The sequence below is a fragment of the Ambystoma mexicanum genome, chromosome 12, assembly GCF_040938575.1.
Source record: "Ambystoma mexicanum isolate Mex_15411 chromosome 12, UKY_AmexF1_1, whole genome shotgun sequence".
NCBI classification, from domain to species: Eukaryota; Metazoa; Chordata; class Amphibia; order Caudata; family Ambystomatidae; genus Ambystoma; species Ambystoma mexicanum.
The window spans coordinates 726,498,352-726,514,673 of NC_090936.1; positions in this window are offsets into that span (position 1 = coordinate 726,498,352).

Consider the following 16,322-nt stretch of genomic DNA (forward strand, 5'->3'; position numbering starts at 1 on the left):
CCGGCTCACTACACCTGGCAGCGTGGCATATCGACTAGCATAATCGATTATATTTATGTTGATATTAAACTTTTCCCAAAGACTGAGTCATTCACCGTAAAATACCATCCAAAAAGCGATCATAGTCTATTGATCCTCCAGTTTAACTTGAACCTGTTGCCAACAAGAAGGGAGGATTATTATCACGGTAATTTAGAAGTTAATACCTCTCGTATACGCCTGAGATGGAACCTGAGTACATTGAACCAGTTTGAGCACCTGATTGTTGACAAGTCTAAAACATCACACAGAAACCAGTATACAGATTTGCTACACTCTTTTGCTCAGACGGTCACAATTCCTCGGTCTAACAGCATTAGACACCCACATGCCTTTGATTCGATTGTCTCACAAAAAAGGGCCGAATTTAGGTTGAACAAAAGGCGAATTTTAATCTCAAACTCAGTAACCAAGTGGCAATAATTAAAGTCTGCCAAATGTAAATATAAAAATTGGCTACGTGGTCGGAAGTCAACATTGTTTCAGGAAGACAGCGAAGCCATGGCCTTTGCAATGCGCAATAAAAATTAATCGGGGATGTGGTTCCTTCTAAACAATCAGACTTGCCATCAGCAAGCAGATGCACAACTATATGGAGTGATGGAGCAGACTTGGGTCACTCATTTTTCAACTTTATACGGTGACCCCCAGTATGCTACTTGCCCCTATGAGCCGGTCTCAACATCAACCTGGCAGTTGGAAGCCTCCCATGAAACCATCTATACAATTATACAGAATATTAGTTCTTCTAGAGCTGAAGGTCCAGGCGGGCTATCGAATCAAATGTTTAAAACATATCCATTCACATGGGCATACATACTCTCTGTAATCTTCCACAGTATACTACACACGCGCATTATTCCCTTGTCATGGAAGTCCTCCATAATCATTCCAATCTTTAAAAAAGGTGATCGAACTGTTCCCGCAAATTATCGCCCTACAGCGCTTTTAGATGCTCCGGGTAAGATCTTTACTAGGCTGGTTCTCCGTGAATTTAACATCTGGACAGGGATCCATAATTATCGTGACTCCAATCAGGCAGGGTTCTTAGCAGGAATGGGTACCAACATTAATCTATCGACCCTTAATGCAATAAAAGCTCAATGTCAGGAGATTAAACAGCAGGTTTTATTTTGCTTTTATCGATCTAAACGCAGCCTTCGACTCTGTGAGTCGCCTCTTACTAATGAAAAAATTGAAAAGAGATAAGTGTCCATCTGTGCTACAAGACATAATTCACTCCTTACACCATGAAACATCTATCCGCATTCGACTTACCCTGGATGGCCCTCTGTCAGAAAAAATTCCCACATTTCGGGGATTAAAGCAGGGTTGCTCATTAGCGTCGGCAGTTTTAACTTATTACATACATGATGTCAAGGAGCCCCTGTCAAAGATAATTTCAGACTCCCCTAAACTGAATAACCAGCAAATCCAGTCGCTTATGTACGCCAATGATTTGGTCCTAATCTCTAGCACCCAGGTTGGGCTCCAACGGTTACTCGGTGCGTTTCAAGAGTATGTATGCCTTAATGAACTGTCAATTAACTCATCTAAAACTCAAATCGTACAATATTCACCTAAACGCATAGGGCCCCTGTCATTTGTCTGGACCATTGGCCTTACACTGATTGCAGTAGTACCAAATTACTGCTACTTGGGAATGACTTTCGAAGGGAAGTAGAGAGCACAGGGACAACTGGAGCGGGTGGAGGGCAAGTTAATTTCAGCCATGTCTCAAGCCTGCATCATTATGTATAATTTTGGCAAGTTCTCGATTCTGCCTGCGTGGCACTTTGGACCAAAAACATTGTCTCCTTACTGCTATATGGCCTAGAAACCATCCCCACTGACTCCCTATTCAAATTCAACCAGTGGGAAGCTAAATTCTGGTGCGCAGTGCTCCATCTGCCCCCAATGTACACCGATTTCATGGATGAGATATGAGCTGGGGTTACTCTCCCTCCAGGCACGCTACAACTGGCGCCTGTGTTTTCTTTTTAGGAAATGTTTGCTGTCTAAAGAAAACGTACTGCTAAAAACACTCTCGCAATACGTGTTTGCAGATAAACACTGCAGGTTCATTAACAACTGGTTAGACAAAGTCTATTGCATATTGGTTAAAGATGACATAACTATTGATCTGTTGCTGTTTAACCCTGATAAAGCTAAATTAAAAATACACCAGACTGACTGGATTAACACCTGTGAGCTTTGTCTAACGTTTCGTGATGGAGACACAATGCGTTTTCCACCAAAAAGGATGGGCATATTGCCATCATATTTGATACGATCTCCCTCACCCAAATATTGTCACGGCATTCTTCGTCTCCGTTTCAACTTGTGGATCACACTTGACATAAAGGCTAGGCGCCGGCTTGTGAGTCCAGAACAAAATGTTTGTCGTTTCTGCAAAGATGGGAATATTTCTGAGACCCTTGTTCATCTGATTACGGAGTGTACATTGTTAAGATCTGAAAGAGAAACTGCCTTCACAAGACATTGTTAATACTTGGGAAATATATCTCAGCCTGAATGCTGGGCAGTACTGTTGGGGTGTAACAACAACTGGGTAATACAAATTTCAGCTGTTAACTTTTTACTCAGCCTAAATATGGAAGATAATGTGAAATTAACATCATAATTGAACATGTCTCTTTGTGACTGGATGTAACAAGTATACTGTCAATGTTCGGCAAACATGTAAATGATTTATTTATTTTTTTCTTTTCGATAAGTATTGTATTTTATGTGTTACGTCCATTATCGTAACAATGCTGCGCAGAGTTATGTAGAGAGCTAAATGAATTGTTAGGTGATTATTTTTTAGGAATGTTAGTCTAAGTAATTAATTTTAAGAAATGTTTTGGAGTAATTGTTTTATCACATGTTTTGTACTTACTTTGAAAGGTTGATTGAATTCAGCCATATCAAGTAAAAAAAAAAAAAAAAAAGAAGAGCTCTGTGTTTGAGAAAACTAGTTTGGAATTGAGCACACACAAGACACACATTTTAATTTGAATCGTGAGCTTGCCAATTATGTGGCCAGAAAGCAACTTCTCTTTTAAAATCACCTATGACAAGCATTAGCCGTGCCATGGGCATGGTATAACATCAGACTTTGAAATGAAGAAGCCACCTCCTACAGGTCGTACTCAGGTTGGGATTTCCCTATAAATATTCTGCATTGAGTCTTCAAATGTTCTGAATTTTCATCCAAACTCTGCAATCCTATTTAGCATGATAGTCTGGTTCTGACAGAGAAAAGCTGATTGTGTCTTCTAAATAGTAACAATATTTCACAATGATGAAATCCTCCTTTTGAGCAATCATCGAGTAAGCCTCAAGAGCATCTCTACTCCACTAAGTAGCTGAAAGTTCACTGTCAATTTGAGTTTGTGATATAGTCACTACTGCAAGCTGGATTTCTTCCAGGAAGTGTTCCATATCTATTTTGTGCCCCTGTAAAACTCCTATTGTGTACAATTAGTCAGCAAAATCATTTCCAGTTTCATCAGGACCCTCCATCTTTGAATGACCTTTTATCTTTTTCCGACAGATGGTCCTTTCGATAGACCTCACAAATGCAACAATAGTATGGATCAATCTTCCATGTTTTAGCGGTTTATTATTTGCACAAAGCATGCCTGTTTTTCCAATAAATCAGGTGTTCCACAACTCCATTTAGAACATAATTGGAATCAGTGATTATCACCAGTTCTGTGAGCTGGTGAATTATGGCAGTGAGGACAGCTTGATAAAATTGCCATTAGCTCAGCCACCAGAGTACTCCAGAGACATATTTGTGTGACCATCAGAGGGCTTGGAAATCTCATTCACCTATGCATTCTCACTGCTAGCTGCTCATTCTTTCTCCCCATCTTCAGTAATATGGTAGTGGCATCCTTCCACATAAACTGTGAATGTCCACTGATAAGTGCTTTCTTTAAGCACCTTGTGAAGCGACTCGAGATGTGCCTCAATATTATCAATGGTAATTACACATTCATCCTCCAGATAATGTTCTTTAGCACAATCATGTAAATCAGCCAATCCTTAAGCTACAGGGCTCTTCTTATTTTGTCTGTACCTGACCTCCACAGGAAAGCCCAGCATTGAAAGAATCCAAGAAGTAATTCTTAAATTAGAGATATTCCCAGACCATATTCTATCATTTTGTAGATATTGTAATGGTTAATGTAATGGTTAATGGGACGTCTCTTCTATAATGTGCTTTTCAAAGCCCACTCGAGGTGGCCTTCGACCAAGGCCCAAAGCCATATAGAGGATGATACAACCCTAGGTTCTTGTCAGGATACCACCTCAGCCGCTCCTTCAAGATACTCATTTAACTGTTACCTACTGCAGACTCTTGCACACTGACATCATCTTGCGTAAGACATGTTACTCCAGAACCTCCTGCCCCTCCTCGATTCCTCACCATAACCTCACTTCTCCACCACTCGCATGTAGACCCAGTGGTGATGTGTGGTCCAGTGCCTTATTCATCTCTTCAGTATTTCCACACTCTGCAGAGGCAATGTCTCCCTCAGCCCCCTCAACAATATTCAACCCACTCACAGTTTTCTCTGCACCTTTTCCTTCACCTCCTTGATGTTTTTCCACTTCTCCCCTTCAATTCCTTCTAACAGATTCTCCTACACCTTATTGATGTTCCACTATTTTGTCTTTTCACTTCTTTCTAGCACTGTTTTCTTTACCTAATTGTTTCACTATGTTGCACCTCTTCTTCTCTGTCACCATCTATTGCCTTCTGGATGTTTTCCCCTATTCCACCTCTTATAACAACTGTTCCACCAACTCTGTATCTCTTTCCTCAAACCCCTTCTTTCTTTCTCAGTTTAGGGTGATTTGCTTGAATACATTCCCTCGAAGGAGAATTCCTCCATTTTTTTTACAGCTTTATTTTTCCACAAATATATGAAACCCCCTACATTCATTATTTCCCTAAACCCACCCCCGACATATACATGTGTATATGCGGCAAAATACATTATGAAAAATGTGGCAAATTCTCCTTCAAGGAAATGTATTGCGCAGTAATCTGCTGATCCCTTCTTTCTCACCATTCCCAGCCCAACAATTCTTCCCATTTGTTCTACCTCCAACATCCTCTTCCTTCATACTCCTGGATATTTCTCTTCCCAACCCTCTGGCTTTTTTTTTCTCCTGCAAGCCATTTGGGTATCTGAAATGCCCACCTCCATATTCAGTATTTTCCCAGCCTCTCTTCAGCTTTCAATCTCTTTTCTACCTCAGCCTTCCGAGCCTCTACTATGGCCTCTTGCTTCCGTTCTTCCCAGGCTCGAGGGGATCTCCATCATCCTCCAGGAGCAATTCTGGATCTCATATTCTTTCTTAATCTCTTAACCTCAACCATGGATCCATGAGAGAATTTCCTCCTAAATCTCATATCCTTCTGTCATAGCCTCTTCCTTTTATTGGTCACTGGCAGCACCTACCTGTCTCCTTTGTAAGGCAATTCAGGTGATTTTCCTTAGGTAGCTGGGAATGGCTGACAGGCTCCAACCCTGGTAATTGCTTTCAGTCATGATGTGGATCTCATGGGTTGGCACACCCCTCCCCTGGCAGGGTCCTTTCTTTCCCTGCCACAACCTGATGCTGCTTGTGCGGTGTGCTCTGTTACCCTACCCAGTCTTAGCTCTATGAGTATGGAGCCCTTGGGAGTGAAGTATGTATTGCCTTATTCAGTTTGTGCTCTTTCCTCTTACCATTTTTAGTTGGATTTCTGTGCCTGCAGGAGCTAATCCGAGTAAGTAGTGTGGCGTGCTCTGTGTGATTGCTAATCCTCAATTACCTAAAAGGGAAGCAGCATCAATCGGCGGCTATGCGACAAGCTCCTACCTTCCATGTGTGTCATGGTGAGGCTGGCCATGTGACCCTCCCCAGGTAGCCACTGCGGTGAGCATCAAATAGCTTGTGATGGCCCCAGCCCCACTGGAAAGCCTACCATCCACCAGCAAGGTCAGACAGTGTTTTTTGTCACACTGCTTCAGTGATTATCTGTTCTGAATTGCCCCCCGTGGCGAGTTAATCATCCACAACTCTCTGAGATAGGAGTGGAATCCATTGACTACAGATGTGTGTTATTCTGTTCTCGCAAATTTGTATCCATCTCATTGTGAGTGGTCTTAAGCAGGAGCAAAACAAAATTGTCAGGAGAAAGTGCAACTCCATAGGAGGACGTCACAGAGAGCAGAATCTCCTTTCTATCAGAGTTAAGTATACATTTATGTGGAAAGTGATATGTTTACTGACATCTAACACATGCCCTTTTTTATCGATTGGCCTCTGCCTTTCATTTCGTGTCCTTCTTCGCTTTTCCCTAATGTCCTAGCCAACTTCTGCTTCTGAGGGCCCGATGCATAACTTGGCACAGTGAACATGCTAAAGAGCACAATTCACTGCGCCAAATGTTGACGCTCAGGCTCCACCAGTATTCTCAAGTGGGCCTGGGGGTCCTCGTAGTGCACGACAGTGCACCTTCAGGATTGCGCCTGCTTTAGTTATAATGGGCGCAATCCTGAAATCTCGGGCCTGATTCATAACTTGGCGCAGTGAATGTGCTAAAGAGCACGATTCACTGCACCAAATGAGGACGCCCAGGGTCCACCGCTATTCTCAAGCGGGCCTGGGTGTCCTCGTATTGCACGACAGTGCAGCTTCAGGATTGTGCCTGTTTCAGTTATAATGGGCGCAATCCTGAAATCTCAGCAGCATCTTTGTAAAATAACGACATATTCGTTATTTTACAAAAATGCTGTCGAGAACACAGGTGTATATGAACACTTTCCTATACACCAAAGTAAGCAGCTTCAACGTTGCAGACTACAACGTTGAAGCTGCTTGCTTTGGTGTAAATGAAAGTGTTCATATACACCTGCATGTTGTATATGAACACTTTTATATACACCAATGTAAGCAGCTTCAACGTTGCAGAATTCAACGTTGAAGCTGCTTGCTTTTGTGTATATGAAAGTGTTCATATACACCCGAAAGTGTATATGAACACTTTCATATAAACCAAACAAGGTGTTTTGTGGCACTCCTCCAGTGTAACAGCACCAGTATATGTGCACGATTTTAGTGCACATATTCAACTGGAGGAGGACCACATGACTGCCCTTCCAAATAGCCAGGTAAGGAATGTGGCGGTTGCTAGGTTGGTTTCCAACCCATCCTAGCAACAGTCACATGTATTCCGAAAGTGGCGCATTACTTCCGAACTTTGGAAGAATGCGCCACCTTCAAAATAGGTTTTAAATACCGAAAGTGTTCATTAATTTACACCAAAGTAAGCAGCTTCAACGTTGCAAACTACAACGTTGAAGCTGCTTGCTTTGGTGTAAATGAAATTGTTCATATACACCTGTGTGGTTTATATGAACACTTTGGTGTAAATGAAAGCGTTCATATTCACCCGTGTGTTGTATATGAACACTTTCATATACACCAAACAAGGCTTCTTGTTGCACTACTCCAGTATAACGGCACCAAAATGATACCGTATATGTGTGTGATTTTAGGGCACATATAAAACTGGAGGAGTGCCACAAGAATACCCTTCTAAAATGTCAGGTAAGGAATGTGGCGATCGCTAGGTTGGTTTCCAACCCATCCTAGCAGCCGCCACATGTATTCCAAAAGTGGCGCATTCCTTCCGACTTCTGAAGAATGTGTCACCTTCAGAATAGGTCTTAAGTACCGAAAAGGTTGTTAACCCTTTTAACGACCTTTTCGGTACTTAAGACCAGGTTGAGAATCGGGCCCTGAATCTCTACTGCAGATTACGGTTAACAAAACAGATTGCCTAATTTGGAGGTGACTTGAGGTACAATACATGGTGGTGTGTTGATGGTATGTTGGTGCCACTCATGTGTATTTAATTACTTTTTAGGAATTCCATGTAATAAACGAAGCATATTAGCACAGTAGAGGGTCTTATTTAGAAAGAGTTTTCCCATTTAAAAACAATACTGTAAATCAGGCCATCTGTGCCAAGAGGCAGATGATTATTATAACAAAGCTGTCAGTTATACACATTTCTGACAACAACTTGTTTTGTTATACTGTATTGGGCTTGGTGGGACAATTTCGCTATTGTGCGCTGTTGTAATTAATACGCTTCTACTATCTAACTAAATTGTTCTTATAAACAACTGCATTCATAATCAAAATACCCTTCTGTTTAAATAGAAAAAAAGTAGTGCGTTGACTGCTAAAACAATTTCAAAACAACTTCGCCAGGTTAAATGGTTTGGTATTATCAACCATGCGTGAAACCGAAGAAGACTGCGGTGCGTCTATTTTTCGGGAAACTGCAAGACTTTCTGGAGAACTTTGGCATTTGAATTGAAAAGGCAAATACATTTGCACAAAACAATGGCTCTTCCACAAATAATTTACATTTCTGGTAAATATGATAGGATTTTCAAATGTCTTTCTTGTAAAAATAGATTCTGTTCATGGTATTAGGTTAATTTTGGGCCCTTGCAGAGTTTACCACATGAGAGTCAATCACTAAAAGAACACTTTTATCGGACATTTTAATAAACTCCTGAACATATTTTTCTGCAATACATAAGTTGGATGTTAGTTACTATAATTTTTTTAATCCATGTGCATTTGACATTGCTTAGATGTATCCGCAGCTGGAAGATCTCTTAAATGATGTTAAGCAAGAGGCCATGTATTCGTTTGGTTGACAGTTTCTGACCACGTAGTATAAGGAATAAAATACCCTCTCCCATACATATGATATTGAAAGTCATCCAATTTAAAGTAACTTGGCCGACTTTCTGGATACTTATAATGTAAAGAACGGTGGACTTCATGCTATATATATCAGCAAATGTCTTCAGAGATGTAACGGTTCACTTGTGCTAACATCTAACCACTAGGCCATATATTTGCTACACTGCAGGATGCATTTTTTCCACATCCAGAGGACAAAGCTGTTACCATTTCAACAAAATGGACTGGAAAAACAGGATATTACGCGGACCTTTCCCCCTTAGTATAAGCTAAGAAGAGGATCAGTACAATTTAATGTGAAATGGAAATAACGAGTCAAGTAGGTCTGAAGTAACATCTGCCTTGTTATCTTAAGTGAACTTCAGCAGCAGGTAATCTAGCAGTAAGTCACACGATGAGAAAGTGTAGCCCCAGACAGAAGTGCATATTGTTTGATTTGTTTTTAGCTCTGGGAACAAAGAAATCAAACTTCCATACGCGATCCACCACTAGTAATTCTATTACAGTGTTTTTACTCCTCTTCTATGTCCAAGGCTAACTTTTTGAGAGCCTCATCAAACATAAAATATGGTTCCATGTGTTTTTACTGCAGAAATGTACTGTATTTTTTGTTTTTTACAGATTTACCACTCTTCCCTCAACCATCCCTCATCAAATGTTGTCTCACCTATACCTCCACCCGCATTGTTTGGCAAACATTTGGCAAAACATTTATTGTATACAAATCTGCAGTGCAATTAATGTGGGAAAATAAAATTACACAGCCACGTTAGTGGCTGTGTAGTTATGGTTAAGTTGCAGTTTCCATAGGAAGAGCCCTTTTTGGGTGGCTTATAACTTCGCTCTCCCTGAACGGATCCTCAAACTTTGCAAAATAAGTATATGGGTCGCTCTGAATCTTTTTGCAAAGTTTGGTGAGGTTTGGTCCAGGGGGGGCAAAGTTATAGGGGGTCCCAAAACTTCTTTTTTTCCCATAGACTGAATGGGGAAAAAACTTTGCTCACGCCTACAGGCCAAACCGCTGCACGGATTTCCACCAAATTTGGACCAGGAGCAGTGGCTTGGTCCTGAAAGCGTGCTTTTGCAAATTTGGTGATAATACGTCCAGTAGTTTTTTAAAAAATGACCAAAAAGTATGTCACAAAAAAATTAGTGATATCTATGTTCGGTCCGCGGACACACTTCCCTGTTCGCTCCACGGACAGTGTCCTGATTGGCCAAACAGCTTGCGTCATGTCCGCGGACATGCAACATGTTCGCTGATTGGACGGTGAAGAGCGTGAAGCGCGTCAGATTTTCGGGAACACCTGCCATCTTGGATTCGCAGATGTCTGCGGACAGCGGGGTGAAACTTGGTGGAAAAAATACTATTTAGTAGAGTGTGTTGGTGTGTAAAAGTGTTTGGGGAGGGTGGGGGAGTAAGAGATTAGTTAAATGTTGTATTTATTTAGGTGGTAGACCCCCCTGTTGTGTTTGCTTTGTCCGCAGACAACGCAGATGTTCTGAAATGTTCTAAATAAATGAAATGGGGGTGTTCTGAGGACACTACGCTTGTACGTATTGTTCGCAAGCAAGCTGAAAGTGTTCTAAGAACACTCGCGGTGTTCTGAAATGTTCGAAAATAAATGAAATGGGTGTGTTCTGAGGACGGTAAGCCTGTCCATTTTGTTCGCAAGCAAGTTGAATCTGTTCTAAGAACACATCATGTGTTCTGGGATGTTCGTCAATAAACAAAATGAGATTTCCCGCCAGCGGTAATAGCGTGAATTTTCAGCATATTCCACACTAGCCAAGAGATGGGGCGAAATCCGCCGAAGTCCTGATTTGGCGGACCCTTAAATCCGGTGGTAATAGCACGACTGCCGGATTTAAGGGTTACCGCCAAAGTCGTGATGAGGCCCTATGTCTAACTGAACACATGAAGTTGTTCTCTTGACTTGTTTTTGTAACCGGTCTAGGGAAACCAAAGCGGCATTTGGTGTAGTATTTCCCTTTGTTTTTGTATTTGCGATGACAATATTTGCCACATTTGTGTCTTTGAAATTGTAAAATGTGTGCATGAAGATCACTATTTGTTGCTTCTGATGGAATTTCACAATTGACATATTTTTAATTCAACTGTAACACAGTGGCATCATTGTCTTGACCAAATTTAGGAGCATCTTTAATCCATAAAAGCATGTGGATATGTGGTGCTTCTCAGGTTTGGTATTCTTTTCTCCAAAAGAAGTGTTGCACTTCTCCGAGGGGAGGAGCAGTTTTATTACAAATAAAGTGTAGCATAGCAATGAAGCAATGGTGAAAATATCTTGAAACATTAACAGGATCTAGAGAACAAAGTTCTCCAGGTGTTAGTATATCTATGTTTGTTTTGTTTTTGTTTGATATGCATAGGAAATCATGTAAATCTTCCCATGCATACTCTGCACAACTTACAGGGTAATTCATAGAATTTCGCAGAAAAGTGTCGCAAGCGGCTGGCGCAGAGTGTCCGCGTGCGATTGACTGCGCCAGGCACGTGCGATAAAACCGATTTCCGCGCACAGCGTATTCATGGATTTCATGCTCCCAAACCAGCCGTGGCGCAGAGTATCGCAGCGACCCTGCAGCAGCGCCAGTAACGCCCCCAAGAACGCCCTCGCGCAAGGAAAAGCCAGCAAAATCGCTAAATCATCGCAAAGGGCTGCGCTAACCCTGGACCAGTTTACAGGGCAGCCAAACAAGGAACGCAAAGCGGGTAACGTGCATATCAGGGGTACACGTGAAGTCATACACGCGATTAGCCAGGGTAAGTGTATTACAGGGGTACACGTGAAGTCATACACGCGATTAGCCAGGGTACGTGTATTACAGGGGTACGCGGGAAGTTTAACACGCGATTGGCTGGGGTACGTGTATTACAGGGGTACGCGGGAAGTTTAACACGCGATTGGCCAGGGTACGTGTATTACAGGGGTACGCGGGAAGTTTAACACGCGATTAGCCAGGGTAAGTGTATTACAGGGGTACACGTGAAGTTATACACGCGATTAGCCAGGGTACGTGTATTACAGGGGTACGCGGGAAGTTTAACACGCGATTGGCCAGGGTACGTGTATTACAGGGGTACGCGGGAAGTTTAACACGCGATTGGCCAGGGTACGTGTATCAAAGGGGTACGCGGGAAGTTCAACACGCGATTAGCCAGTGTAAGTGTATTACAGGGGTACACGTGAAGTCATACACGCGATTAGCCAGGGTACGTGTATTACAGGGGTACGCGGGAAGTTCAACACGCGATTGGCCAGGGTACGTGTATTACAGGGGTACGCGGGAAGTTTAACACGCGATTAGCCAGGGTAAGTGTATTACAGGGGTACGCGGGAAGTTTAACACGCGATTAGCCAGGGTACGTGTATTACAGGGGTACGCGGGAAGTTTAACACGCGATTGGCCAGGGTACGTGTATTACAGGGGTACGCGGGAAGTTTAACACGCGATTGGCCAGGGTACGTGTATTACAGGGGTACGCGGGAAGTTATACACGCGATTAGCCAGGGTACGTATATTACAGGGGTACGCGGGAAGTTTAACACGCGATTAGCCAGGGTACGTGTATTACAGGGGTACGCGGGAAGTTTAACACGCGATTGGCCAGGGTACGTGTATTACAGGGGTACGCGGGAAGTTTAACACGCGATTAGCCAGGGTAAGTGTATTACAGGGGTACGCGGGAAGTTCAACACGCGATTGGCCAGGGTACGTGTATTACAGGGGTATGCGGGAAGTTTCACATGCGATTTGGCCAGGTACGTGTATTACAGGGGTGCGTGGGAATTATCACACGCGATTTGGCTTGGTACGTGTATTACAGGGGTGTGCGGGAATTATCACACGCAATTAGGCTGGGTGGGTCCTCACAGGTGTTCCCTGTACACCCTCCACAGCCCCTGCAGGCAGCCCACAAAACAGGGGACTACCCTGCACACCTGCTCATGTCCCCCTGCACCCCCACCCCCCAGCAGTGCAGGGGCACCCTCCACCAGGCCCCCACTCATGTCTCCCACCACCCCCACCCCCCAGCAGTGCAGGGGCACCCTCCACCAGGCCCCCACTCATGTCTCCCACCACCCCCACCCCCCAGCCACCAGGGTCACCCTCCACCAGGCCCCCACTCATGTCTCCCACCACCCCCACCCCCCAGCAGTGCAGGGGCAGCCTCCACCAGGCCCCCACTCATGTCTCCCACCACCCCCACCCCCCAGCAGTGCAGGGGCACCCTCCACCAGGCCCCCACTCATGTCCCCTATCACCCCCACCCCCCCGCCACCAGGGGCACCCTCCACCAGGCCCCCACATATGTCTCCCACCACCCACACCCCCCAGCAGTGCAGGGGCACCCTCCACCAGGCCCCCACTCATGTCTCCCACCACCCCCACCCCCCAGCCACCAGGGGCACCCTCCACCAGGCCCCCACTCATGTCTCCCACCACCCCCACCCCCCAGCAGTGCAGGGGCAGCCTCCACCAGGCCCCCACTCATGTCCCCTATCACCCCCACCCCCCAGCAGTGCAGGGGCAGCCTCCACCAGGCCCCCACTCATGTCCCCTATCACCCCCACCCCCCCGCCACCAGGGGCACCCTCCACCAGGCCCCCACATATGTCTCCCACCACCCACACCCCCCAGCAGTGCAGGGGCACCCTCCACCAGGCCCCCACTCATGTCTCCCACCACCCCCACCCCCCAGCCACCAGGGGCACCCTCCACCAGGCCCCCACTCATGTCTCCCACCACCCCCACCCCCCAGCAGTGCAGGGGCACCCTCCACCAGGCCCCCACTCATGTCTCCCACCACCCCCACCCCCCAGCCACCAGGGGCACCCTCCACCAGGCCCCCACTCATGTCTCCCACCACCCCCACCCCCCAGCAGTGCAGGGGCACCCTCCACCAGGCCCCCACTCATGTCTCCCACCACCCCCACCCCCCAGCAGTGCAGGGGCACCCTCCACCAGGCCCCCACTCATGTCTCCCACCACCCCCACCCCCCAGCCACCAGGGTCACCCTCCACCAGGCCCCCACTCATGTCTCCCACCACCCCCACCCCCCAGCAGTGCAGGGGCAGCCTCCACCAGGCCCCCACTCATGTCTCCCACCACCCCCACCCCCCAGCAGTGCAGGGGCAGCCTCCACCAGGCCCCCACTCATGTCCCCTATCACCCCCACCCCCCCGCCACCAGGGGCACCCTCCACCAGGCCCCCACATATGTCTCCCACCACCCACACCCCCCAGCAGTGCAGGGGCACCCTCCACCAGGCCCCCACTCATGTCTCCCACCACCCCCACCCCCCAGCCACCAGGGGCACCCTCCACCAGGCCCCCACTCATGTCTCCCACCACCCCCACCCCCCAGCAGTGCAGGGGCACCCTCCACCAGGCCCCCACTCATGTCTCCCACCACCCCCAGCCCCCAGCCACCAGGGTCACCCTCCACCAGGCCCCCACTCATGTCTCCCACCACCCCCACCGCCCAGCAGTGCAGGGGCAGCCTCCACCAGGCCCCCACTCATGTCTCCCACCACCCCCACCCCCCAGCAGTGCAGGGGCACCCTCCACCAGGCCCCCACTCATGTCTCCCACCACCCCCACCCCCCAGCCACCAGGGGCACCCTCCACCAGGCCCCCACTCATGTCTCCCACCACCCCCACCCCCCAGCAGTGCAGGGGCAGCCTCCACCAGGCCCCCACTCATGTCTCCCACCACCCCCACCCCCCAGCAGTGCAGGGGCAGCCTCCACCAGGCCCCCACTCATGTCCCCTATCACCCCCACCCCCCCGCCACCAGGGGCACCCTCCACCAGGCCCCCACATATGTCTCCCACCACCCACACCCCCCAGCAGTGCAGGGGCACCCTCCACCAGGCCCCCACTCATGTCTCCCACCACCCCCACCCCCCAGCCACCAGGGACACCCTCCACCAGGCCCCCACTCATGTCTCCCACCACCCCCACCCCCCAGCAGTGCAGGGGCACCCTCCACCAGGCCCCCACTCATGTCTCCCACCACCCCCACCCCCCAGCCACCAGGGGCACCCTCCACCAGGCCCCCACATATGTCTCCCACCACCCACACCCCCCAGCAGTGCAGGGGCACCCTCCACCAGGCCCCCACTCATGTCTCCCACCACCCCCACCCCCCAGCCACCAGGGGCACCCTCCACCAGGCCCCCACTCATGTCTCCCACCACCCCCACCCCCCAGCAGTGCAGGGGCACCCTCCACCAGGCCCCCACTCATGTCTCCCACCACCCCCACCCCCCAGCCACCAGGGGCACCCTCCACCAGGCCCCCACTCATGTCTCCCACCACCCCCACCCCCCAGCAGTGCAGGGGCACCCTCCACCAGGCCCCCACTCATGTCTCCCACCACCCCCACCCCCCTGCCACCATGTGCAGCCCCCACCAGGTCCTCACAATGTGCGTATTGGTCAGCCTCCACAGCCAAAAAGCCCTACCAAGTAACCCATTCACCCACATGGAAATGGAAATCACATGTTACACCCCCAATGTTCATGAAGCAAATGAACCCATGTCCGTCACACACATATTTTCCAATTGAATGGGAAAACACACAACATGACATGCATGAAACCAATGAGATGAAACCACACAGTGAACAATGTAAAAAAAAATGTATTAGAAAAAAATACGAATGCTAAAGAAAGAAAACTAACTACAATGTAAATGTGAAAAAAGAAGCTGCATGTCCGCATAAAAACACAAAACTAGAAAATCTAATCCAAAAAATGTTGTCCAAAGTGAAATGTCAAAACTCTCCGTGCAACAAAGAACTATGTACAAAAATAACAAGGGTCCATCATCACAACAGAACTAAGGAAACTTCCTAAAAAACCTACCTAAATATCAACTATATACAAAAAGTGGAGCAGTGTCCGTCGACTCCAAATCATAAGAAAAAACAAAGGAAACCTAAAACTAAAGAACTATATACAAAGGCGGCGGGCAAGTCCAGCGGCTCACTCTGTGGTGTTCCGGGCCAGGGCATCATCGAACTCCTGTTCGATGTCCCGGAGGCGGTCCAGTTCCATGGCCCCGAGGGTCCGCAGGGACGACGCCGTGTCCTCCTCCAACCCCCTGCGGATTGCCTCGAGGCACTCGGCCCGCCTCAGGGCCCTCCGCATGGAGTTCTCCGCCCTGACCATTGTGAGCCGCGCCTCTTCCGCCCGCCGCCGCTCCGCACCTATGGCGTGGCCCAACCGCTGCCACACGGAAGACACTCTCTGTCCTGGGTCCTCCTGCCCTCCGGCCGATGCCTGCCCCTCCGATGTCGAAGGCCCCGAGCCTTCATGGCTCCCACCATCTTGCTGCTGCTGCTGCTCTGCCTCTGCCCGTGCACTGCCTCCTGCTGCCTGCACATCCTCCGCCGGCTGGGGTGCAGTTGTTGATGTGGCCACCCCTGCTGGACGTCTGACTCCCGACTGTGG